This window comes from Etheostoma spectabile, chromosome 23, assembly GCF_008692095.1.
Source record: "Etheostoma spectabile isolate EspeVRDwgs_2016 chromosome 23, UIUC_Espe_1.0, whole genome shotgun sequence".
Classification (NCBI taxonomy): Eukaryota; Metazoa; Chordata; class Actinopteri; order Perciformes; family Percidae; genus Etheostoma; species Etheostoma spectabile.
In genome coordinates this window covers 7,976,242-8,001,480 of record NC_045755.1, presented here as the reverse complement: position 1 = coordinate 8,001,480, position 25,239 = coordinate 7,976,242, and the positions used below count along the sequence as shown (strand labels likewise).

Sequence of the window (25,239 nt, the reverse complement as noted above, 5' to 3'; positions counted from 1 at the left end):
GTCAGAATAGGCATTTGTAGAGGAATCTGAAAGGGGAGGGAGACCACAAAGGTTTAGGACTCGGAAGACCTCCACATGCCGAATGCTCCCTCACTTTTTCTTGACAAAATGATGCTTTTCGAGAGTCTTCTGCCAATATACTACCACCACTGTCTACACTCTTAATAGCTTTTGGAGCATGAAGCAATACGCCAGGTAAGACTAAGTCTATGGGAAGGGTTTAAATATCTTATTTGAAAAATAAAACGCACAAGCTGACAAACACAGCTTTCCCCCTCAGCCACAGATTTTAAAGCTTGGTTTACCACTTGATAAAAGGCAAACGTGTCTGCACAGATGTCTTACATGAGGATTCAGTTATTTGAACAAGTCTCTCCTAATGAATTAGTTTGGTATCTCTAACTGGAACCGCAAAACAGCCGGCCCCCACTGCCTGCTAAGAAGCCGACCATAAGCTGAAGCGAGCTGAATTAAGCCGGGCTGGGCTCAGATGTGCTGAATGTGATGTATCAACATGTTTCCCCTACTGTAAACAATGCACAGCAGGCAATGAGCTGGAACATTTAGGGCTAATGGTGTTTGCCAATCCTTTTGTCAATTTTTTTATTCTCTCTCTCTCTCTCTCTCTCTCCTTTCCTCCTTTCTCTCTCTCTCTCTCCCTTGCATGCCACAGATGTTTTTCTTAGTCGCTCCAACAGACAGGAATCTACTGGCAAGAAGAAAGGCTCGGTCTTCCCCAGGAGAGAGGAGTACAAAGCCCCCAGTCTGCACACAACAGATGTAGAAAGCCAGTCCATCTGCCACCAGCTCGCTCTGCCACATGGGCCTGAGAGATTTAGTACAAGAAGGGACTCTTTTTTTTATCTTCTTTCTGCCGACATAAGTTTGTGCCATATACATAGACTCAAATACAAACACACAACTAAATCTGGCAGAAATGCAACTCCAAAATTGAATTCAAAGATATACACTAACAGACACACACGTGCAGACATACAGGCAGCAACAGCAAGAGGTTATTGAGAGTGCAAGAACTTGTATGTTTTAAAGAGAGGCACCCAGGGTAACTATGACAGATTTATTTTGGAAAAGATGTAGCCCCTAGCGTGGGGTAAAAACCACTTGAACTCGCAGCTCTAAGCGGTGCACTGGCATGATTTAAAAGGCTCTGAATAGCACATTATCTCCCAGGCTCCGCTGGAGCATATTTCAGCTGTATGATATCATTATTTAGAGACCAACACAGACCAAAAGATGTAGCATTTTCATTAGTGTCAACTTCCTGAGCTCTGAGGCAGGGAGGGTAAACACTAAACAAGCATGGCAGAGTGAGAGAGACAGTAGGAGTTGAAGCAAGTGAGAGAAATAGAAAGGGGGATGACAATAGTGCAAAAAAACAGTAACAGAGAGAGAGGCAAAGGGGGCTAACATTAAACAACTGCTGTTAATTGCTCTAAGCAACCACATTATGCCGGTAATTTCCCCATTTCTCTTTCAGCGATAAGAGCTACAGGATAGAGAGCTCCTTTAGCCCCTTTAATAAACTACTCAGAGTGCCTCACTGGAAAAGACAAACAAGAGGCCCCTGGCCTTAGAAGCATTTTCTTCACTAGGGGGAATGCTATGCCTATTTCTACACATCTGTGACAATTGCGCGCCTCCTCCCTTCAGGTATTTATTCCCTACATCTGTTCTTCCAGTGCTTTCCGCTGCCAAGGTCAACGGAGACGAACATACCCACCAGCGTCCTGATGTGGTGGCAGCAGAACAGGGAAAGGAGAAAGAGGGATAGACATGTGTAGTGGGTACAGTGGGGAGGGGTGAGGGTGGCAGCAGCTGGTTACCAACCCTGGCAGAAGCAGCAGCGGGGGAGCAGTGGATCTGTGAAGCAGTGCAACGCTGCGACAACGATGGCGACGGATGTTGCTTCCCTTCTGCCCTCACTATCATTTTCACAATTTACACACACACACACACACACACACACACACACACACACACACACACACACACACACAACACACAACACACACACACACACACACACACACACACACACACACACACACACACACTATTAATTTTCAATCAAAGCCACCGTTAAGTGCATTGCCTCTGGTGCATTAGACAAAGTCAAGCGCCCATAACAGGTTTCCCTCGTCATTTCTGCCACCATCACTTCAGTGGTACCAAGAGCCATGAGGCTTGTCAGTCAGCAGCCGCCCAGCCTTAAGCTATGTGAATCACTCCTTATTAACCCTAAAAACCATTAGATGGAATGTGCACGCTAGTGATAGAAATACACTTTGTATGTGTTTAAATTAAAAGCATGCATGACCTTTTAAATATACATAAGTGGATTGAGGACAAAAGACAATGAGAATGGTGCAGGGAGACAAAGACTGTGGCTTTTCTCTGACTGAGTGTTGTTTTTATCAAAGCCCCAATGCCAAGAGCATCAATGATGCATCGGGAGGTTATCCATTTGACTTCCCTCCTCCCTCGTCCATTCTCATATTTAAGAGCTAGTCAGACAAAATGAAGTGATTTTACTGTCTGTTAAAATATGCTCAACTGCCCTTAACAACTCCCACACAGTGATAACCACTGAATCCAAACAGCAAAACACCACACGTGGAATAGAGCACAGCCATCAGCACCATTCATTAGTTGCCACACAAATGTTCCACAAGCACAATTTATGAGCCACTTAGTCCTGCCTACAGATAAATAAATAAAAATCCAAATAAGGCATAATGAGGGGGTGGGTTCTTTTGAGTCCTGGGCAATGTTGATCACATGATATGTTGCGTATGGCCAGAGAGCAGAGACCATTACAGACCGGTGATTATATAAGTGGTTGAAAGGCAGCACCATTTTAATATACTGTACTTAAGCACCAGGGTATCCATGGCAACTTGCCCTGCACAGTGCATTCAGAAAATCCCTAATGAAATGCCTATTAAGTGGCTGATAATGACAATGTCCAAATATATTTGCATATGTATTTCACTGCAAAAAAATGAGAGCAGTGAATAAAAAAAAAAAGATAAAGAGAGGCCTGATTACTGCAATCACAATAATAAATATGGTGATTCTGTTTTGTTTGTTGTTTGAAAATTGCACTTCTAAAGCAGTGAATAAGACAAATCTAAGGCTTGGTGATCTGGTCTACAAAATTACTATTATTTATACAAGTATAAAATATACATATACAAATACAACTTATACTAGGAAAAATAAAAGTATGGGTGTGAATTGAGGCCTCATTACTTTGGAAGTCTCCACATGTGACTTCCATTTGCGACTTTGGCTGAGTGCCCAACAGGACATCCCTGAGAGAGTGTTTGCTTGACTCAATATCAACAGGCCGAGTAAGCAGACGGGGCACTGGCCAAGCCCGGCCTCGGGTTCCTATTGAAAATAAACCAGGCTGTACATTCACTGGGCCCAGAAATATCAACATGCGCTGCAAGGAGCCACGTATAGCACTCAGCAGCGTTCCGCTGGTGCCTCTCCAAGGCTTAATGATACCTGCACCTCCCCTCCAGCTGCTTCTGCAGACGCCGCTGCTACACACAGACAGCAGGCGGGCGGGAATTAAAGTATACATTACAGCAGAAAAATAAAAAGAGATCGAAATGACAGAAGTCAGACAGTTCAAGCTGGCCGGGCCTCTTGAAACGAAGGAGCTGGTAGACTACCGAAAGACACTCCACGATAAATTGGCCCTCCTGCGCCTCCTCTTATTTTCCCACCATCACAGCTGCCTCCGATGCCCTACTCCCCCTTCCTAAAAAAAAAAAAAATATATAGCTTTTCTTCAAAAGCGTATTTGAATTAAACGAGTTGCTGAAATCAAAGGCTCGGCTGAGCTGGGTAAATTTAAACAAGCAAGTGCGGCTCACAGCAGTTTACCTGTTATACAGCAGATTGGTATTAGATGAAAGAGCAGAGCATGCCAACTTCCCCCTTTTTCACAGTAGTAGATATCATAGAGTAAAAGGTGGTTGCAGTTTAAATTAATTCTTTCTCACAGAAAAACTACATGCTACTGAGATTTTCTTTTTTTATGTTCCTAGCCACTGATATGTCATCAAGATGAAGGAACAGATTAAAAAAAACTGAGATACAATAGTCGTTTCACACATTCATATTTCCTGTTAGCGATTAATCTGAAAGCCAGTTATGACAGTGATCTGTAGTGTCTGAGAATCCCACAGCTCCAGCTCTGCCAAAGACATTATCTTTCCCAGAACCATGGCTGCACAGTTGAATGGCAGCAAGACAAGCTCCACTAGCAGTCAAAAGAGCACAACACCTGTATATGCTATGCAACAACCGCGATCTCAGGTCAAAGGAATCCTGTCAATGTGTTTGCAAGTAGCAATGACAAATACTTCAATGCGGGATGACAGAAAAATTAAACAGAGACCGTGAATTAGATAATGGAGAATGTTTGGGAATGATCTCCAGAAGCTATTGATGCATGGAGTGTTCTACTGGAGAGTGGACTTCAGAGTCCTCCGATTACCTCGACCTTCTGGCTTACTGACGACACATTGGCAATCCATTCATGACTAAAACACCTAAAAAAAAAAAAAAACTGATCAAATTAATTCAGGAAAACGGCATTCCAGCAAAGAATAATAAACTCATTATATGGAAATTTTAAACTCTTCTATTCTCCACACCGCGGCTAATTCAAACCTAATTTTTACTAGCCACTAATTTGCGGGCAAAAGGCGGGGGGGATAGAAATTACATCTGGAGGTAATTCACTGTGTGGAACTGAGCCCAGTGGAGGCTACAATATGTACAATATACAATACTCCCCCCCCATCCCGCCTCTACCAAAAAAGAGACGGACAAGACAATGGAAATTAACTATTTAGATGATTGCGACTTCCGGACACTTTCACAGAGATCTTTTCATTGCGCTGTCACCAGACACGGGCTGCAGAGGATATAGGTGCTGCCGGCACAGACATAGAGACCAATAAAGACACTGATAAACAGGAGAGAGTGGGAGAAAGATTTTTAGGTAACTTATTATAAAGTTTTGGCTCCTCCGGACAGCTGCACTGTTACAGGATTTGTTAAATAGCCAAAGATGTGGAGTCTAAGGAAGGGTGTGCGTGGGGGTGTTAATTTGGACTCTACAGTCGGGTGTTGTGCCCGCTCTAAAGTCTCAGAGTTTATGAGGACGTTTCCCTCTCAAGTGACCAGCTACATCTGGGCTGCCTAAGTGGGGTGCCTAATAAATGGCACACTTTTCCAATGATCTGCAGTTTCAAAGCACTGAGTAAAGGGTCTCCAGCTGTATCAATGTCACTGTACGGATGCAAAGTTAAGAGTTATTTGCAGGGAAGTTTTTGTGAGGAGAAGACTAGAAGAGAACATATTTAAAAGATTTTTCTTGATTACACCAAAGAAAGTCACAGTGATCAAATTGGGAGAATGAAATATAAAGTTTGGCTCCCAACAATCAGGCACAGCGGAAAAAATCCCTGCAGGGGGACATTAGCATGTGATAGAGTAACTTGCCTCAGTCCCTTCCACATCCGAACACCCTGCTCACCACTTCCATCCACTGCCACCCCTCCAACACTAAATGTGTTTTCCAAATGAAAATAAACGGAGTCCGACTGGTTTGAGGCAGTCATACTCAGGAATATGAGATCAAATAAAGGCTTCTGTGGAGGCTGAAAGGAGAAATGAAATGGCTTCTGAGGGGAGATGTACCGAGTAATAAAATTACTACTTTATATCTTCCTAAACAGCACATGTTCCCCTGGAGCGGGTGAGGGCTTCTCTTTGGTCAAAGACAAGTATGCAAGTGGCAATTTCTCCGTCAGGGAAGATTCCCTGATACACTTCTTGGGTCTCGGCGCGCTGCATTTTCCTTGAAAACGAGAAACTATTTCAGCAACAAGTTAAGCGGAACTTTGGAAGTTTCACTTTGATGATGTGCTGGTGCACGCTGTCATTGAAAGGTTCCATTAAATTGGAACAGCAAGATGATTCATAAGCCTATTGCTTTTCAATGAGTTTAAACTAGGCTGAAATGTTCGGATGAACGGTTGTATTTTATACTAAAACATACAGTTGACTTGGAGTTGACCATGATGTCCCTACTTGAATTGGTCAGATATTCCGGTTATACAAGCACCATTCCATTTGGCATTGGGGGAAATTTGTCTCAAAAGTATGACTCTAACTACTTAAAATCATGCAATTGATTTGTATTCTTAAAAAGGTGGTCACAATAACATTCAGATAGGCTTTTTTGCTACAGTGGAAGGGCTATATTAAAGGGAATTTGCAATTGGAGAGAATACATTATAATTTATTATACAGTAGCTATTAAACCTTCAGTAAAAATGCTTTAGTACAAGGATTGAGCCACTTATCATACCTACTCACTACCTTTAAAAGCTGTCCAGGTTCAGTACTCTGAGTGGCCAAAAAGCAATCGCTGATGACTTTGAAAATAGGACTAGATGTACAATTTATCAAAACAGAAAAGGCTGGCAGGCATTTCAGAGGATCAAGAGTTGTAACTGTTTGTTCAAAATCACAGGAAAGAGGAAGACTGCAATTTATAGAATTTAAAAAAAGAAAAAGAAAATTCAGCCAAAACCATTTTTAAAAGTTATAAACAGAGTGGTTTGGCTTATACTGTCCCAAAATTGCTTCAGGAAATTTAAATAAGTGTATTGTTCACAAAATTGATTAATCAAGTGATATATTCACAGTATGCTGCATGGATCAAAACCTTTTATCAAGAAATGAGTGTACCTTTCCAACACTATGTTTGAATGGGTTCTCTTAATGAGCTTAATCTAAAGAAAATTATGAACCAAATTAAATAAATGACTTGCAGATGCACCCAACTATCCATGTTTCCGTATGTTTAATGCAGTCTTGGCATGTAATTAAGTAGTTTACAGCTGGTTGATGATGTTTGGGATGCGAATATCAAATCATTTCTGCCATGAGCAAAATATAGAACTTTATTCTCAGTGACAACCTGCAAGACTGTTGTTTACAAACATAAGTGGAGAGACTCAAGAGATCTCACAACACGAGGCCCCAAAAATAGTGTGTGGAGCGTGCATCAGTGGTCTAAAACAGTGACTTTTAAATTACACAAAGGCACCCAATTATACTTGGAGGTAACATTTTCATCACTTTGCAAACTTGGGAAACATCATTAACTTTCTCTTGGTATTGGCTTTTGCCCCCGTCGAAGCAAGTTGCCGTCTATTCACGAAGACGAATGGCAAAGGGGATGTTTCTGACAGCTTAAACGTACCCATCAGCTGCCGGTGAGACATCTCCCGGCACATCCAGCCCCGAACCTCCCCAAACAAACAGCGGGCTCTACTTCAAATACATAGCAGGACTATTAGGTAATCTTCTCTTTTGTTCACTCTGCCTGAGCCTTGGTGACTAACCTCAATCTCTCCCTGTTCCCCCTCCTGTCTTCAAGCTGACAACACAACACTTAATGCTGCCAGGACTGTGGGATTGCACCATGATGAATGGCTAGAATTGTGTGAAAATAAACACGTGTTTTCTTGTGTATTCAAAGTAGTTGTGTTTGTTGTGTTATGATCTTGATAGTACCAGTTTGGATTTAAAGTGAGGTGGAAAGAAAAGAGTAGGGCGGCAGCACAAGGGCTCTTTGTTTTGGGACAGGACAAATCTGAGGTTTCCTTTTGGATATTCAATATCCTGCAAGGTACAAAACAGAGTTACAGTAGTCTAGTGTCTGGGTTTTTTTTTTTTGGAGGGGAGGGGTGCAGCAGCTTGCTATGTGTGTCTGTGAATTGTTGCATGCTTTTTAGTCAATTGCTGTGTGGCTTGCGTGAGTCGCTTCCACCAAAGCCTGGGAAATCAATCAATCTGCGAAAAAATACCTCTTATGCCAGATGTGGCACTTGAAGAAAAAAAAAAAAGACTTAAAAGACTTGCTTGTATTAGGGACTCAGGGTCCGAACAGTATAAAACCCTGTTGAAATTACATATGTATTACAAATGAATCAAGCTGTCAAAATGCTACTCACTCCACTTTGAATTTCTGCTTGTTATTTTAGGTGGCTTCTTTTAGGCACGTAGCATGTCAAATCTGCAAGTGTGTAAACGTCTCACTCTTAATCATATCTCCACTATTTACTTCACGAGTTGCCAAAAAGAATGAAAGACAAATGTTTCATTAGCAGGTGACTTTTTTTTTTCTTCTTTTTTTTATTTTGTTTTTTTTACAAGTCTTCAGTAGTTCCGCTCCTTGACGTATATACGTGCACTCTCGCATACGCTGACTAAAATTATAAATACAATGCTTGCTATAGGGAGCTGAACTTTTCACACCTTTTCAAAGCCACAAAATTGGATGGTTTTGTGGTTGTGCAGCTGCCGCTCCACGCTAATGCAAGGCGGTGTCATATGAAAAATATTCCTCTCCCCAAACCACAGGGCTGGTCATTAATGAAACACAGGCCGTGCAGTGAGGTCATACAGAGTCTAGATTTCAGCAGCCACACTTAAAAACCGCTCAGAGAGAATAGAGAAACATGAACACAAATCAGATTCCAGCTCCAAGGACGGGGAAAATAAATAAATAGAGAAAGGCACTGGCCCCTCTCACATTTTCCCCCAGCGCTCTGCAAACAACCGTCAACTGCAGCTCAGAAACAGCTCACAATGAGAGCAGACTAAACAATCTGGTCCCGGCCAAGGAAAATGCTAAGCAACTCTGCACACAGGATGTCTCACCCTAATTGCCAACTATCAAATCTCACAATGGAATCTATCCATTTGGCAAAATCTTCACAGCAAACTTGGCAATATACTTTTGCTTTTAAAAGTGTCAACTTTTGTGATGAGTAGACAGGACGAAACAGAGATGGAGAAACACAGTTGTTGAGAATTTCATTTCTATCTTGACTTTATGGACCTTAGAGGACAACTAACAATAATGTGCGCTGAGAGGGAAAAAAAAAAAAAAAAACTTTGATTAGCTAAAGGTGCTAGGGGTCTTGTAACCGAGTGATTAAAATCCTCAGCATTAAGATAAACAGACTAAATAGGTCCCTTAAGACGTGCACACTCAGGAAGGAGGGAGAGCAAGGACAAGCCCAAGTCAGCGAGCGAGAGAGACTGACAGACTGTACTGGAGGTGGGCATGGGAGCGTAACTGGAGCCTTGGGACTGGTATAAAAAACAGGGTTACCAGGAGAGGGACCGGGCTTAAAACAGGAAAGTAATGGACAGTCTCCAACCAGCCACCATGTGGCATTGTGTTTTCCAGCCAGTCAAAGCCATGCTCGTAGAGACCCCATGACTTCAAACAGCCAAAATAGCAGCACATTCATGAAACAGAACAGAACTACTGGGAATTAAAGAAGGCAGGGGAAAAAAAGAAAATGCACACACACACACAAAAAAGGTAGCAGGCCTCGACAGCAGATGGTAAAATTAACATTTCAACAGTTCCTTCCTTTCATGTAGGTCTCGGCAGAATTTTTCTATTTAAAAAAAAAAAAAAAAAAAAAAAAAAAAAAAAAAAAAAAAAACAAAAGTAAGAGGGGCTTGGGTTTTGGTAAGATACAGTAGGGTAGAAGGCATCTGGAAAAGGGGAAGAGGAATATTGGCGTATTGCTCCTGATGGTCCACCTCAATGAAAAATTAAGTAGGTCTGTTTTGCAGGTTTCCCCTCTCTGGAGTGCCCTAAGCTGGGTTATGGAAACATCATCTTGGTAATTTATACGCCAAAGAACACCTGGTGATGAAAGAAAATTAACTATTCCTCCCTTTCTTTCTCCATTTAAAACCAAGCACTTTGGCTTTGTGGTCTTTCCCTTTGAAGTTTCTTTTTCCTCCTTTTTAATGTCCATCCATTTGGCTTATTTTACAAGAAGTTGGCATCAATTGTGTTGTCAAGTCGTTCACAGATTTCATTTTAAAGTCTTGATAGGTGCTGTAGAGATGGTATCATAGAGAAACTTGAAGATGGAGGCATCTCTAATAAAGACCCAAACAATGGACAGCCTCTCATTTCCAACCCTGTCCAATGGAGCGTCTTAGTAGTACCCATTAATTTGGACACAGTTCTGGCTAAATTACATGTGTTCCACCTCTGTGACATTTTAAATGCAATTAAAAGCTGGTTATGGAAGTGTGCACGAACTTCCCTGTGATGAAGGGAAATCACTGACGTGATTAACATGCAAACGAGCTCCTGCTGGCAGACTAGATTGGGGTTTGAAAACCTCAATTACTTTTGTGTGATTATCTATTTACCAGTACACAGATTTCCATTTCTCATCTCCAGCCGAGTTCCCCATGCACGAGCCTCAATTATACATGGCACACCTTTATTTATGATGCACACGATGCTGAAATATAAGCTCTAGTTTTTTTCACTGTGATACATTGCGTCTTTAAAGGCTGCTCATGAGACAGGGCCACCAGACCAACACTTCCTATTGCTGAGCCATTTGCTTTGTGAGCACTTAATATGATCTTGACCCCCACCACCCTACACACCCCAATCCATCCATCCAACCTCTATTTAAACTCAGTTTAATCCCCCTCCCTGTTAGACAGCAGGGAGAGTAATAGACAAAGGGCAACCATTTTCCCTTTCAAATAAATTTAATGCTTTACTAATTTGTGTTTATTTCTAAACTCCAAACTATAAAAAAAAAACAATAAAGGCCTTTAAAAAGCATGAATGACTCTGTGTGTGTGTGTGTGTGTGTAATTTGGAGACTAATTTTAGGTGAAGATCTGACCATACAGTATGAAGTGGTAGTTGAGAGGTAGGCATGGGCCGGTATGAGATTCTGACGGTATGATAACCTTCAACAAAAATGTCATGGTTTCACAGTATTACAGTATTGCAATGACAGTTATAAATGTATTATTTTTTAAATGTCTGGGTTCCCCTGAACACAATGTATTTTATTTTGAAACAGGTTGCACACTGGCAGGGAGAGGGATTTCTAAACTGCACTTTCTGCACTCAAAGACTCATAAAAAACAGCTCATACTTTAGGAACGGTATGACAGAAAATTTTAAGTGGTTTTGAAACCGTGACTTTTTCAAACCTCGGTATACCTTGAAACCGGTAACCGGCCCATGCCTATTGAGAGGAAAGTGTGAGACTGAAATCAACTGCAGGAAAACTCCAGACCTTACAGGTTTTATCATGTTGATGTAGTTATTAAAGCAATGCCTGGCAGCGCAGGAGGAATGCGATTTATTTCATTTAAACTGCTGAATAATGAGTGTTTCTAAAAGAACAACAATAAAATATACTTTACCTGTTTTAAGCAGGCAAGATTCAGAATAAAAACTTTTTAAATAAGCATCAGGCAAAAAAAATATTCTAAAACACACACACAAAATTAATGAACTACAGTGCAGAGACTGTGCCAATGTGTACTAGCTTTTTAACCATGTTATTTAAAGTGTAATGATTTGTAAAAAATAAAAATTGTATAGTGCATGATCACATTGTTTGTCAGTGTTCCCGCGTGTGTTTCAGTGCCCAGGGAGAGGAAGAGAAAGAGAAGACATGCATATCTGGAGCACAGCCAGGCTTTTCACATTGTGCCCAGCATACATAAAACATGCCCTGTTGCTTCTGCTGGAGCAAAAAGGAAAACAGTGCCATCAAGTGAAATTTCTGAGGATTCCTCTAACACTTTAGCAGATAGATCGATGACCTTATAAAACTAAAGGCAGCAGGAGAAGATTCTTCTTCTGTAAACTTCCATTAACAGTATTTATTCATCCAAAACAAGAGATTTTGTCTTGTCAAACAGATACCTCATCAGTGATTTCCAGTACTTATTAAACAAATTGTTTTAAAAATTGTAATTCAAATGCATTCTGTAATTGTTTTTCAAAAAGATATTCCTCAAACATTTTACTAAGGATGGGAATATCAGACAGAGACGCTCCTCCCAATCAAGTAGGGAGATGATAAGACAAGAAATGAACATGATGCTTTGCTGACTTCATGTTCAGAATCCTGTTTAAGGTACCACAGGAACAAAGGGAATCCTTATTACTATTTGAACTCAGTTGCCAGGACTTGGCTACAACACTGGTATAAGGTTGCTAAGGTAGGTAGAGAGAGAAAAAAGGCAGTAGATATTGAGGGAGTGAAACTGGTGGTGGCGGCTAGAATCATGAGTGAGAGCGAATAACAGAGACAGAGAGGGGTAGAGCTTTGATAATAGCAGATAATGGACAATTAACTCAGGCTAGTAGTGCCGGCTGCAGTGAATAGCAGCTTGTGGTGCAGCAAGTCCCCAATCACCACTCAGCCATATTCACATTGGGAATACAGGCAATATCAAGCTGCGGGCTACCGGGCCTCAGAGGTGTACACGCTGCATTAGCAATCTTCACAATGCCTTTAAACAATGCTTGATACCAACAAAGTGTCCCAAAGTGCAAACGCAAGCACTATGCCAATGGGAAGTCTGTGGTGCCATAACCTTGTCCATTGTTTCATGTCCTTCCACCATCAAAATAAACCCAGGAGCTGTAAATCCATTAAAAAATGACGTACTGCCATTCCTGGGTGCAGACATAGACATTAGCATAATTAAACCTCTATAAAAGCAAATTTCAGAAAGAAATGAGTGAATGTCACCGCAGTGCATCACACAAACAATGCATGTGTTCATATCAGGGGCTTCCAAAGTGTTGTAACTGCCCAACCAGCCCCCCACCCCCTCCAAGTTGCATCTAAATCTATTGATCTGTGAAACACAGGGACCCAAGGGAGACAATTCACTTAATATCATACGTCTAATGATGAGATGAATAACGATTATACCATTTGGTAATTAAACGTCTTACAAACCATTTAACTGTCTGTGCGTCAGGAGGGGTCGCCGGAGGTCGCGACGATTGTTTTTCAATTCTTGCGCAGCACGAAAGCAAGGAGACCCACCCAGGAGGTGGTGGCGGTAGAAAACAGTGCATGACACAATGGTGAAAACACACTAATGATTGTTAGCGGCTATGGCACTAATCCCAAATGCTGTCAAGACTTTGAAGGGAAAACAATTTGGAGGGAGCAAAGAAAACGGAGAAAAATAAAGCCAGACAAAGATCTTAGCTTCCCTGGATTTCTTTTTCTTCTTTTTTATATTTAGAAATCTCATTAGCTCGCTTGTGCGTCCTTTACAATAACAGATAAGTGACTGAGAAAAATAAGATCATATTTATTGGTGAACTGTAATATGACAAGAGTGATGTGAAAGAAGGGGGGGGGGGTTATTTACAGACACCTTTATTCTTTACAAGAATGTGTCTGATCCACACAAAGGTGTGTTAAACACACGCTCTGAAAGCCAATTTACTGTCAACATCCACAACCCTAATCCCTACTTACAGGCAATAATTACCCAACATTACCATGTCAATGTGTTGTTGTATGGACAGGCAAAATCCAAAGGCCTGTTAGGGGCTTATTTTGTTCTAACTGTAATGTCATGAATACAGTAACTAGGAAGGGAAGTCAGGCAAATACATATGGAAAGGTTTTTGAGGTTACAAAACATGCACCCAGATCACTTTGTCGAACTAGCCTAACGCTTCCATCCTATCCTCAGAGGGCTAACAATACCTTTCCTTTGTATCTGGTCCGAGCACATTCACACCGCATTTACTGACAGAAGGATGTGTGTCATGCTCCTGGCTCCTTATTGAATGATAGCTAGTAAACATTGTCATTCCAAAGAGCGACAGGATTAAAGCCTGCTGTCCCCATTGAGGGGAACAGTACGCGGAAAGAGAACCGTAACAATAGCCAAATGGAGGACGGTATCACAAGGGTCCAATGTCTGCCGTGATGAATATGTGGGAGATTATAACCCATTCCATCATTTCCATAATGTAAAACTCTCTTTCTTCTTCAGCCGCCAACTATTCACTAAATAAATGAGAAAACTATCACTCGCGCCGAAATATTTGACAAAAGGCAGAAGGGAGGGAGACTGAGTTTTGAATGACCCCCAGTGCCTTTGACAATACAGGCGCTGTCCGGACACATTCGGAAGCAGCGGAGTGAGTAAGACCTGGTAGAGTATTTATCACTAGGCACAATGCAAATGTATTACCGTGTCACCTATACTACTTTACTGCACAGAATGGAACCACGGTGAATACAAAGGAGTTTTATATAATACCAGGTGGAAATGTGAATGCAGAGCGCTTTCGATGTGTGGCTTTACTGCCTCGCGAGCACTCTAACCTGAGGGATCATTCAGTGGATGCCGGTTTAAAACCTTGTAGCCACAAAGAGTCAGCCCATGCATTTAAGCGATAGGCTAACTAGCCTAGTTAATGAGTCTTTCCAACAAAACCCATTTGAATTGAACTGACTGACAACGATTTGAAAGAACTTCTAAAAAGAAAAGTCGTATTACAGAGTTCAGAGCAAAGTAAACGCGAATGGAAGAAGTTGAAATGATCGAGACTTTGGCTGTGGGTAAGCTAATAACGTTTCCTAAAAGACTTTTTCAACATTTCTTAAAGCTGTCTGTTTAAGTATGGCTACAGGGAAATCAACCTAGCAAAAAAATAAATGACCTTGGCATTATAAAAGTTACTCTATACTGACTGTGTGCTATAGACTGACATCTTAAGCGTACACTTGACTGCAGGCCCTTGAATCCAACTTTTCTAGAGAGCTCCTCAAAAAACATTAAACTTGTGAAATTCCTGAGCCACAGAAAATATCTCCCCACCCTATGCTCCGCTCATACCTCAACACCACTGACTCCTTTTCAGCCATTTACTTGATGTGTGCCTGTTTATGTGTGTATGTGAAAGAGAGAAAGCCTCGCAAGGCTACGTGTGTGTGTGTGTGTGTGTGTGTGTGTGTCATCTGCCAGATCACTGCAGTCAATTCCAGATTTCTCCCATGGTAACCTAGTTTATTTACTTTATCTACAATATAATGCTTCAGTGAACATTAGCAACTTTGAGACACAAGTTTCAATCAGCCATCTAGCGGTGGTGTGTGCATGCTCGTGCGTGTGCTCGGCCAGGTGCAGAGAAGAGATGAACAGAGATGAACGGCTTTAAACCGAAGGGCTGACAAAGAGGTCCCACAATAATACAAAATATAAAACGGACAGCAGGGATAGCAGAAATAGAGAAGCAGGGAAGAAAGCCTGAAAAAATAAAATGCACAGGGGAGTGGGGAGAAGAACCGGGAGGAAAGGTAGCAGGAGGATTTAAAAAATAAAATAGAGAGACGTTAAATAAAAAGCTATATTGTGGTGAGAGACAGGGAGAAAGAGTGAGGAAGAAGGACAAAGGGAATGATAGAAATAGACAAAAAACAAAGTAAAAGCATGGGAGAGAGAAAGAAAAATAACGAAAGGAAGACAAGGTGCTCTCCCTGGCTAGTAGCAGGTCTTGTCCAATAAACACAGGTGAGCAGCTCGACAGACCAGGACCACCAAGCTGACTGACAGCTGAGAGCTCTCACTGACCGCCAGCTTTATGTTACATGACATGAGGAGTGCAACTCAACTGACAAAGAGAAACTGCCTGCACTTCTCAGAGTGTGGGAGGGAGACGGCTTGGCGAAAGCACACACATATACCCTTACGCAAAGTTGCATACACAAAAATACCCACTCTTCCACACATTCAGACAGGAGGAAAGCCATGCTATTTCCCTTCACAGGTGAGCAGAGGAAGGAAACACCCTTGTGCTTTAGTTACTTAGTGGGAGACAGCGCGGAGTTGTGGGAGGGGGGGGCCGTAGAATGTATGCTGTGTGCCAACTGAATCTTTTCCACATGACGGGCCTCGGGCTGTTTTTGTCAACTGCACTCTTGAGCAGCAAGGAGTCAGGTAGTGTGACCACATGATTGCCCATGAGGCAGTGTGGTGAGAGAGGAAGAAATGGGCAGAGAGAGGGAGTGAAAGGGAAGAGAGAGAGGGAGAAGGATCGGGAGCCAGGGACAGGACCGATGCAGCACGCATGATGAGGTGTAATCACAAACCCCATTCAGAGTGCAGTGGAGTTTGTCAACATACACACATTCACATTCCACTGTCTGTCAGCTCTATGACCCAAATCGAGCATGCTGTGTGTGTGTGTGTGTGTGTGTGTGTGTGTGTGTGTGTGTGTGTGTGTGTGTGTGTGTGTGTGTGTGTGTGTGTGTGTGTGTACGCTTTCCACCCCACACACATACACGGATGCTTTCTGCCCATTTTGTCTCCAACCAGGTAGTAACAGTTGCACTGTCTGGGCTTGTGGTTTGCGGTGAGGAAGCCAGATTCCAAGCTCTTGTAGGATTTCGCTGCCGCCTGTATCCCTTTCCAGCCCGCGATCAAGTGATCATTATGAACAAAGGACTTGGCTTGTTGCCTTTAGAGTAAAAGCTTTTTCAGTAGCTGTGACCGTGTGGTTTGATTTGAAACTTTTTTCTTAAAAAAAAAGAGAGAGAGAGAGAGAGAGAGAGAGAGAGAGAGAGAGAGAGAGAGAGAGAGAGAGAGAATTACAGTGGAGGATAGCATTATCTAAATCTTAAGGTCTCCCTCCAGACATGTTTTAAAGTATGTAAAAATACATTGGTATGATTAATATTTTGTTTAACATGGTTTTCCCACAAAAAGTTAAAAGACAAAAAACTCTCTCTCACTCATTAACAAATTCTGGGTCTTGCATCGGGTACTTCTCACCAACGCTGCCTGCGCTAGGATGACTGGTGAAATGCAGTGTGCATCAAGATGGCTCGAAAAATGGGAGAGATTCAACCTCGTGTTTAAGACTAATCCCAGTTTCAGACAGGAGGGGGAATGGTGTGAATCTTTGCTGCCCGTTTCCTTTTGGTGCCCATGTTAACCTATCTGAAGTGGTAGTTTCGACGTCCTGCCACGAACCCGGCGTCGGTCAGACCCAGACTTAGATTGGGACTCTGTTGCGCACCAAAATTGGCATAGTAATCAAAGCATCTGTTATTGGTTGTTTGTTAGCTTGTTAGCGTGCAGTGGCTGACACAGCTACGATGTGTTTTCGCTCTCTGCACTGTACTGATCGCTCTGCGTTTCTTGTCCGGCATTTAGATTTTAGAGACTGGTTGGCTTTTCAATCTGTGACGTACGAAATCTAGCTTGCGTTTAAATCCCAGATTTGAGTGAAGTGCACAGATATCTCCCCCTCAGGAGAGGAATGGGGAAAACACCTCTCTTGTGACAGACTTTGCACAAGTCAGTTTATTCAAGGTCAGTCATTTTAGGGGACATAAACATAAGAAAACAGATTTTTGAGTGGAGGCAATCTTTAAGAATGTTATTTGTCAAAGACAATAAAAGTGTTATTTTCATAATAATAAAAGTGTAGTTTAGAGACTATGTAATTAAATATATATGGAAAGAACAATATGTATGAGTGAGACTATCTGAATGCTGGGTCATTCTATTTAAATATGCATGACAAAATCTCACTCCATACATAAAAGAATAGAACAAACAATCGTATTTACATTTATACAAACCTTCTTTGAATCTGATTACTTAAAGAATGCCAGTCTTATTTCACCCCAGGAAGCCAAAATCAAAATCACAATTTCTTATGAGGTTGATTCATAACAAAAACACATATGTGTTTCCTAGGGGCCAACTTCTGTGGATAACGTACAGTATAATGACGGTAAAACCTAATGTTTGTCATGTCACGTTTTGGAAATGTTTGAAATACTAAGAATTCAACATTGATTTGACTCAAGATAGTTCTATATCCTGAAACATAGTATGCAGTCCCTATAGGGTTGAACTAGTGTAGATGTAGTTTATGTCATAATGACAATATCCCTATGAAACACTGGACTGTGAAGGGCTAACATAAACTGAGGGCTATGTGTGCAGGCTGAAAAATTAGGCTGCGTGACAGTTTGGTGATAACACACAAGTTCAATCTGTCAAGACAATCAGCATGTAGACCTTGGGAGAAGAATGTGCGACTGTGTGCGACCGATTCATTGGACACGATCACCTGCAAGTGAAGCCACTCATAATTCTTCCCACCTGAAATAAGGAGTTCAAACTCATGTCAGGCTGCTCTGATGTCATGCCTGCCTCAGGTTGGGTTTCACAATAATCTCAGGCTCTTGGAGAGATGCCATCAAGTCCAGTTTCCGCACCCAAGCTTTCGCCAATTAAATTGCAGAGGAAAGAATAACATGTGAAACACCCGATCCCTGCTCGTTTATAGAAATGAAGGTGGTGCGTGCAGTATTGGCAATCAGTCATTTCTAAAGTATCATCTCTAATCTGAGGTGTACATTTACAGCACCAGTGAAGGGGCCTCAGAGTATGCAAAGGCTGAGTTTGCTGAGGGGAAAAGTATCTTTTTTTCCCCTTCTATAATTTCCCAAATTACATTCTTCTGCAAAATAGCATGACAATTTGGCCTTTCAAAAACAACTGGATAAAAGAGTGGGGAAAGTGAAATAAAGAGAGAACAGCATAGGCAGCCACGATGATCAATAGACTCATTGAGCCTCTTTATTTTCTCCTCAAGAAATGATGGCAATACTTATTCTGAGCCTCCTCACCTCCCCTCCATTCTCATGGCAACTGTGCACTCTGGATAAACACTCTCCATGCAATCTCTTTTCTTCACTCCTCATCATCTGCCATGCATCGCCACATCCACTTTTGTTTTTCTATTCTGTCCCTCAGACATTTCTCTTTAACATCAGACCTGTGCAAGATAAATACCTGACACCTGCTAAGAAAAGACATAGTAGAGAGAAAGAATCTGAAATGTTCTTATGGAGTAGAATTCAACCTTATTATGGATATATTTTCCAAAGTGTGATGGGTTTCATATGGGGCGTTCTTCTCACCAGCAAAGGACTAAAGAAAAAAGCTGGGAATATATTTCACAGGTGTGAAAAATATTTCCTCTGCAGAAATATTGTAAGTACAATTGCGGAGTCTGTTTACAAACAAGACAGCTCTTAATCCCAGAGATCAGCTAAAGATATGACATCTTTAGTCAATCCATTTTTGCTCCAATTTGCTCACAGAGTGGCACTATCAGACCCAAAACCAAACCTTATTAAATCAAAATATGGAAACTTTGGGAACTTACAAAACTTCCAACTTCTATCCCTCCCATTTGCCTAAGTGTGAAGACAAAACAGTGGACCATAGAGAGAAGGGTGCATGAAGAACGGCAACAGATCCTTGGGAATGAGAGCAAAAGAAGGGAGAGTAAACCTTTGATGAGTAAGACTTTTTTGTTAAGCGAGAGGGCTTAACTTTAAAATATTCTGGGTGGCAGTGAATGGGGGATTGACCAATGGCCCTGATCTCAGCCACACACTGGGGCACTGGGGTTAATGGTGGATAAAGATTAGAAAAAAAGGGGGTTGCTTTGCCTGATCTCCATCCACCCCCACACTCCACCCCGCAGTTTTCACCTTCTCCAGCAATCCCAAATCAGCTAGACAATGGAGGCTGGCAATGGGGAATGATCCAAGTCCCTTTGATTTCTGCCTCTACCCCCTCGACTGCTCTGAGTGCCCAGGGTAAAGATCCATGGAGGTTCCCCCTGTTTGCCCACTGACAAGGACGACAGTTAGCAGGCTCAGAGAAACCATTTGAGGATTGGAAGTGGAATGACAAGAGGTCTCTGATCTATGACAAGAAATCAATTTCAAACTGGAAATGTGAGCAGAGGGCTATTCAGTCCGAACTGCGGCTTCTTTAAAGCAGTCAAAGATATATTTAATTGCTCTAGATTTTTATATATGTCTACATTAGAAGTATGGCTTGCAGTGTTGGGGCAATTACACTTTTTTGCAATGATTAGAAGGACTTTTTTAGGCCAGCAGATATGCAGTAAGAGTTCATCTTTGAAGATTTAACTGAATACTACACAAATTAAGAACTAATATTAAAATCTCTTTTAGGCTGAAAAGGAAATCTTGACTCTGCTTTACTCTGAAAAGATAGGACTCTTGGGGAGGTGGACTTGGTTCTGCAGCTAAGGCACCCAGTATCTTCACTCCTGCCAATATGCTTTAATCAAATCTGTGTCTCAAAGGTGCTTCTTCACGAGAAGTCCACTTGGATAAATAGATTTCATACCTTCAAACCAAAAAGAACATTACACTTTTATTTTGTATATTTAGACAAAAGTATTCCAATATTTTATATTGTAATAATTGATTGTTGAGTGACAGCACATGGAACATACCTGTAGCAAATTATTCCATTCAAACATTGACAAATGTGCACACACACACACACACACACACACACACACACACACACACACACACACACACACACACACACACACACACACACACACACACACACACACACACACACACACACACACACACACACACACACACACACACCAGCATTAAAAGTTTTATTGTGTTTCTTCTCACCATCCCTACCTGAAAGTGTGTGTGTGTGTGTGTGTGTGTGTGCACTTTTGCGGCATGTCTGCATGAGTATTTACAAGAGGACTAATCAATTAAATGGCCACATCAGTAATGACGGAGATATAATTGGTGATTCCCATTACGCGACCTGAGATTCCTCACACTCATTTGTGGACTGACCTGGTGACAAACACCATCTTGTATAATTAGCTTGGAAAATGGAGCCATAGTTGACCATGACCAAGTTTTGCAGAACTACAATAACGCAAGATCAATCAAAGAGTTTTTAATATTAGCTGATTAACAGATAATATTTGATACCACCCATATATTTCACTCATTTCACTCATGTGTATTATTTAATGCTCAGCTAAAACAACATTGTGCTTGAGAAATGCATACAAATATCTGTCTTGGCATTTGAAATAAGTTACTATGGGAAGTGTCAAAAATCACCCACATCCCAACAACCTTTTAAAAGATGATCTCGATGAAGTTGGGTCCATGTACTAACAAGTACACTTTTCTCATACCTGGCTGTGCTATTTTGTCATGTCAGCACCCAGGATTGTGTTACTCTGAAGCCAAACCTCACTAACAGGTATGACTGATGTGGCTCATTACAGTGGACACATCTGTCTGGGGAAAAACACAATACCAGGCATGCAAGGACAGTAAAAACTGCTATCACTTACCACTTTGGACTTTACAGTGTGTGTTGTCTGCTTTTTTCTACGGGCGCAGAGTGTGCATATTTCACCCTAAAAAAAAAAAAAGAGGGGAAAATAGATGTTCGGACTAACAAATATGAGCAGTGCATTGAACAAAGTTGTATTGCTGCCTTCTAGTTTCTGTATAGCCAGTATTTAGTACACACCAGGTACATTAACATCAGGTTAGAGCTAATATAACCCTGTTCAGTTAATTCAGTTCTGCTTGGTTACAAATCTTAATCAAGACACCAACAAAGTAAATAAAATAAAAAAATAAATAAACTGATATCCAAGCTTGCCCACATTTGTCAGCCATAATGCATATCATAACTTCTAAGCTAGAGTAGATTGAAAATCCTTGGGGTGTGAAAACCAAACAGGCACAACTGAAAGGTTGACCAGTGGAGGGGGAATTCTATCAAGGTGGACAAGATGAAGATTTGTTACATTTGAGGAGGGGGGTGGGGCTCCCTCGACCTCCAATAGCCACTACAATCACCCAAACACAGTAGGGCTAGCAATACTGTAACACCACAACCGATAGACACAGTTGGGGTCTTACTACAAAAAAAAAATGACATGCCTTAGAAGAGTTTTATTTGGAAAGAAGAATGATCTTGAGAATACACCGCAGGTTGAGGTTTATTCATTGTAACACCAATCCTTGAAAATATATGGTTAATGCTACTTTAATCTTTATCAAGGTTAAGGATTCTTTGACAGGTGGACATGAACGGAACATGTCCAAATACTCACCCTAAGGGAGAGAACTTGCAGTTGTGGTCCGTCACAGGAGTGGAAGGAGTCCAGCGATGTCAGCTATCTGAGATAAGACAAAACGGCAAAGTATAACATTAGTCCAAAAGTTACTCATGAAATGCTGATATTTTTCATGTTTCCTAGGTACATTCAGTGCTGGTGCGGACATGTGTGGGCTAGATTGTGTCTTGCATAACTATTGTCTGTACAGCTTGTAGGTGAAAGCGATAACCATCACACACACACACACACACACACACACACACACACACACACACACACACACACACACACACACACACACACACACACACACACACACACACACACACACACACACACACACACACACACACACACACACACACACACACCTTGCTCTCTCAAGTTAAAAGGTGCAGTGCCTGGAAGGCTCGAGCCGTCAACACCAAGTAAATAACACACACATTAAACTGACACGATTGATTTCTCATGTAGGTCCATTTAGCTGTCTACATCTAAGTACACATTCTATGCATCGCTATAATTTAGAGACCATTAGTATTGATGATTTTTTTGTGTTAATCACATAACTGCAGCAACATGCAACAACTGCAGCTACAGATTGTTCTGGACATTGTTACCGCACAGACCCCACTTTTAGAGAATTAGGCAAAACATTTTGAATTCTCCTTATTGAAGAGCATTGTGGGGGACAATTTCTGCTGTGGGGGGCATGAGGGGCACAAAATGGCTTATTCTCCCAGAATTCCAATGACCCCTACAGGCAACCAACGACTGCTGAATCCTAAGGAATGTGCTCTCTGAACTGTACGAAAAATCCTCTGCTCAAAGAGCACAGCTGAAAAAAAACATGCCAACTTCTTTAATTTTTCACTGTTTTGAGTTTGTGAAACATGTTGCACAGATTGCTGTGCAACATTTACTCAGAATGAGATAAGAAGGGTCAAGGTGGGGTGGGCACCGACCACTGCATTGTATGTTGAAAAGGTTTGACAAGTTTAGGATCATATAAAAACCCAATTAATTTGAGCGTTTGAGAAATCTAGTTCTTTGTAAATAAAGCAATAAGATGGAAAAATGTGAGATTTTTAAAAAGCCAACTGCACAGAACCAGACTCATCTCATGAAATGGCGTATGTATGACGCGCCAATTTAATTTGTATGCCATTATTGGTGTGTTATAAGACGCATACTTGTTTTTTAGCGTGTATATCAACGCCGTTTGGGCTCTATTGACTAACATTACTTTGCGATTGCGTGTTAATTTACGCCGTAGCTAGTAGTATGAAAGGGCAAAAATCCAAAAATAAGCATGTTGGTCCTCAGGGATGGTGAATGGGTAAAACACAGGATGGGAATCATGTCCCGAGTGTGATGTTGCCTTGTCCCGCGTGTGACTTTTCCTGAACCGTTGCTTTCTTCTTTTATTAAAGCCAACCCAGTTTTTCTTTTCCTAAACTCAACGGTAGCTTTACTCTTGCGATAACGTGTTTTTCTCGCGATTACCCAGCAAGTGGCGATAACACGGCAAGTGGCGTGTATGTGTAAGCCCAGTCTATACAGTGTATACATACACGCGGATAGCTCAAAAAGAGTACAGATAGCACACCACTTGGCTTAAGAAAGTTTGCGTGTACATTTACGCAAAGTCATGATGCAACCAAGGCTGTCAACATGACAGTGAAGTTAAGAGAACCGAGAGTTTTAAATGGAATTTAGATATAAAAAATGTTTTTCAAGTTAACGCCCCTTTACTTAAAATGATTTGCTGCTAAGTAGACTTCACTATCACCACACCTCTGGGCTGTGGAGATGTCATATTTTATTCACTGGAAAAGCATTAGGAATGCTATTAGTCTGTATGACCTCCAATTCGTGGGGATTTACAAATACCACACGTATCTTCATGCCAAATACAAAACCATTGGTAAATTCTATCAACTTATAAATATGGCAAATGCATTCAAGTATTTATGAAGGCTTAATAATGCTATAGGCTGATATTTACATAAAGCACTCGTGCACTAAGTCAAGATAAACTATTTAAGACCCGGACCACAAATACTTCCACACTGCAGAAAAAGGAGGGTCCTGCGATGAAAGAGGACATTATGCTAACAAGTCAGATTACTGTACACAATAACTTTATCTTAAAAGTAAATACCATCCTCGGTGTTGGAAAAGGAAGAGGGGGGTTAGCGGGGCATTATGGAAAGTCACTGGCAATATTTCTGTGGGGACCAAATGCTCCTTATCAGTGTTAGTCGAGCAATTCAGGCCCGCCCGAAGAAAGATGAGTCTTCAAGCTCATTCTATTCATGGTCAGACGTGTAATTACCCTCCGCTCACAGTCTAGACGTAACCGCTTTCACAGTATTTAAGACCCCCTATGCAATGCGCGGACGCCAGCTCCTACCACCAAGCACTGCACGTTAAATCTGTGGGCAGATAAATTAGTGAAGAATGCAATAAAATAGACACAATGAGAGGAACTTTATCCTCCCCGCTGCTAAATGAGATTTCTTTGAAATGCAGATCAGTGGCTCTAGATTAGTGAATTTTAGCTGCTGTCAACATCATAACAAAATACAAATGCGATTGTTCGCTGGTGCCTTATCTCCTTGCTTCCATCTGTTGGCTGGTTATTTACTCCCCCCTGATTTACTATGCAGATCTAAATAAGTCGCATCAAAAGGAGGGCTTACAGCACAATGCCTTCTTAAGCTTCTACATCAAGGTATTTGAAGAACCGGTAGTCACATGAAAAGGCTGCCCATCAAAGGCACATCTCTAATGAACTCTCCCATATCAGAGGGGGCTTGTGGGGCCTGGCTTTAATGCCGTCTGTGTGGTGAGAGAGGAGCAGAACTACGAATCAGACCCACCAAGCCATGGTAGAGAAGGGAGGAGGAAGATAGAGAGGGGGAGAAAAGACAAGAGAGGGAGGAGGATAAAGGCCTAAATTATCAGATGAGATTAACTCAGCACCAGTACTAGTCCTAGGTTTTTCCATCCATCTCAGTAAGAAGGCACTCAGGAAAAAAAAAACAATAGCACCAGATTAGTAACAATGGATTAGACTGGACTCAGACACAGGTCAGTTATACTGGACAACTCGAAAAGAAGACCAAACGATGGAAATATTGAACATGTAATTTTAAACTTTAGGCAACCCCTTCACTTCAATCTAAATGCAGTGTCCTTAAGGCTTTTTAGACAACTGGACTGCAGGCAAAGAGAGAGAGAGAGTCTTGGACTGACAGGAATGAGAGGAAAGAAAAGAATACTCTTCATTCCCCCCCCCC

General features: G+C 41.5%; 1 protein-coding gene and 1 long non-coding RNA gene across 7 annotated transcripts in view; one reads left to right on the top strand and one right to left on the bottom strand.

Moving 5' to 3' along the window:
• Positions 1-10,951, top strand: part of LOC116672879 (uncharacterized) — a 17,930-nt gene extending 6,979 nt beyond the window's left edge. The window contains exon 3 of the long non-coding RNA XR_004327672.1: positions 10,828-10,951. This is a non-coding gene — a long non-coding RNA (uncharacterized LOC116672879). The remainder of the gene's footprint in view (positions 1-10,827) is intronic.
• The window catches only part of foxp2 (forkhead box P2), a 104,238-nt gene that overhangs the window by 72,523 nt on the left and 6,476 nt on the right, over positions 1-25,239 (bottom strand). For all 6 annotated transcript variants that reach the window (XM_032504858.1, XM_032504854.1, XM_032504855.1 and 3 more), the window contains 2 exons: positions 21,929-21,995; positions 21,155-21,220 (listed from right to left, as the gene is read on the bottom strand). The gene's annotated coding sequence lies outside the window, so the exon portion shown is untranslated. The remainder of the gene's footprint in view (positions 1-21,154; positions 21,221-21,928; positions 21,996-25,239) is intronic.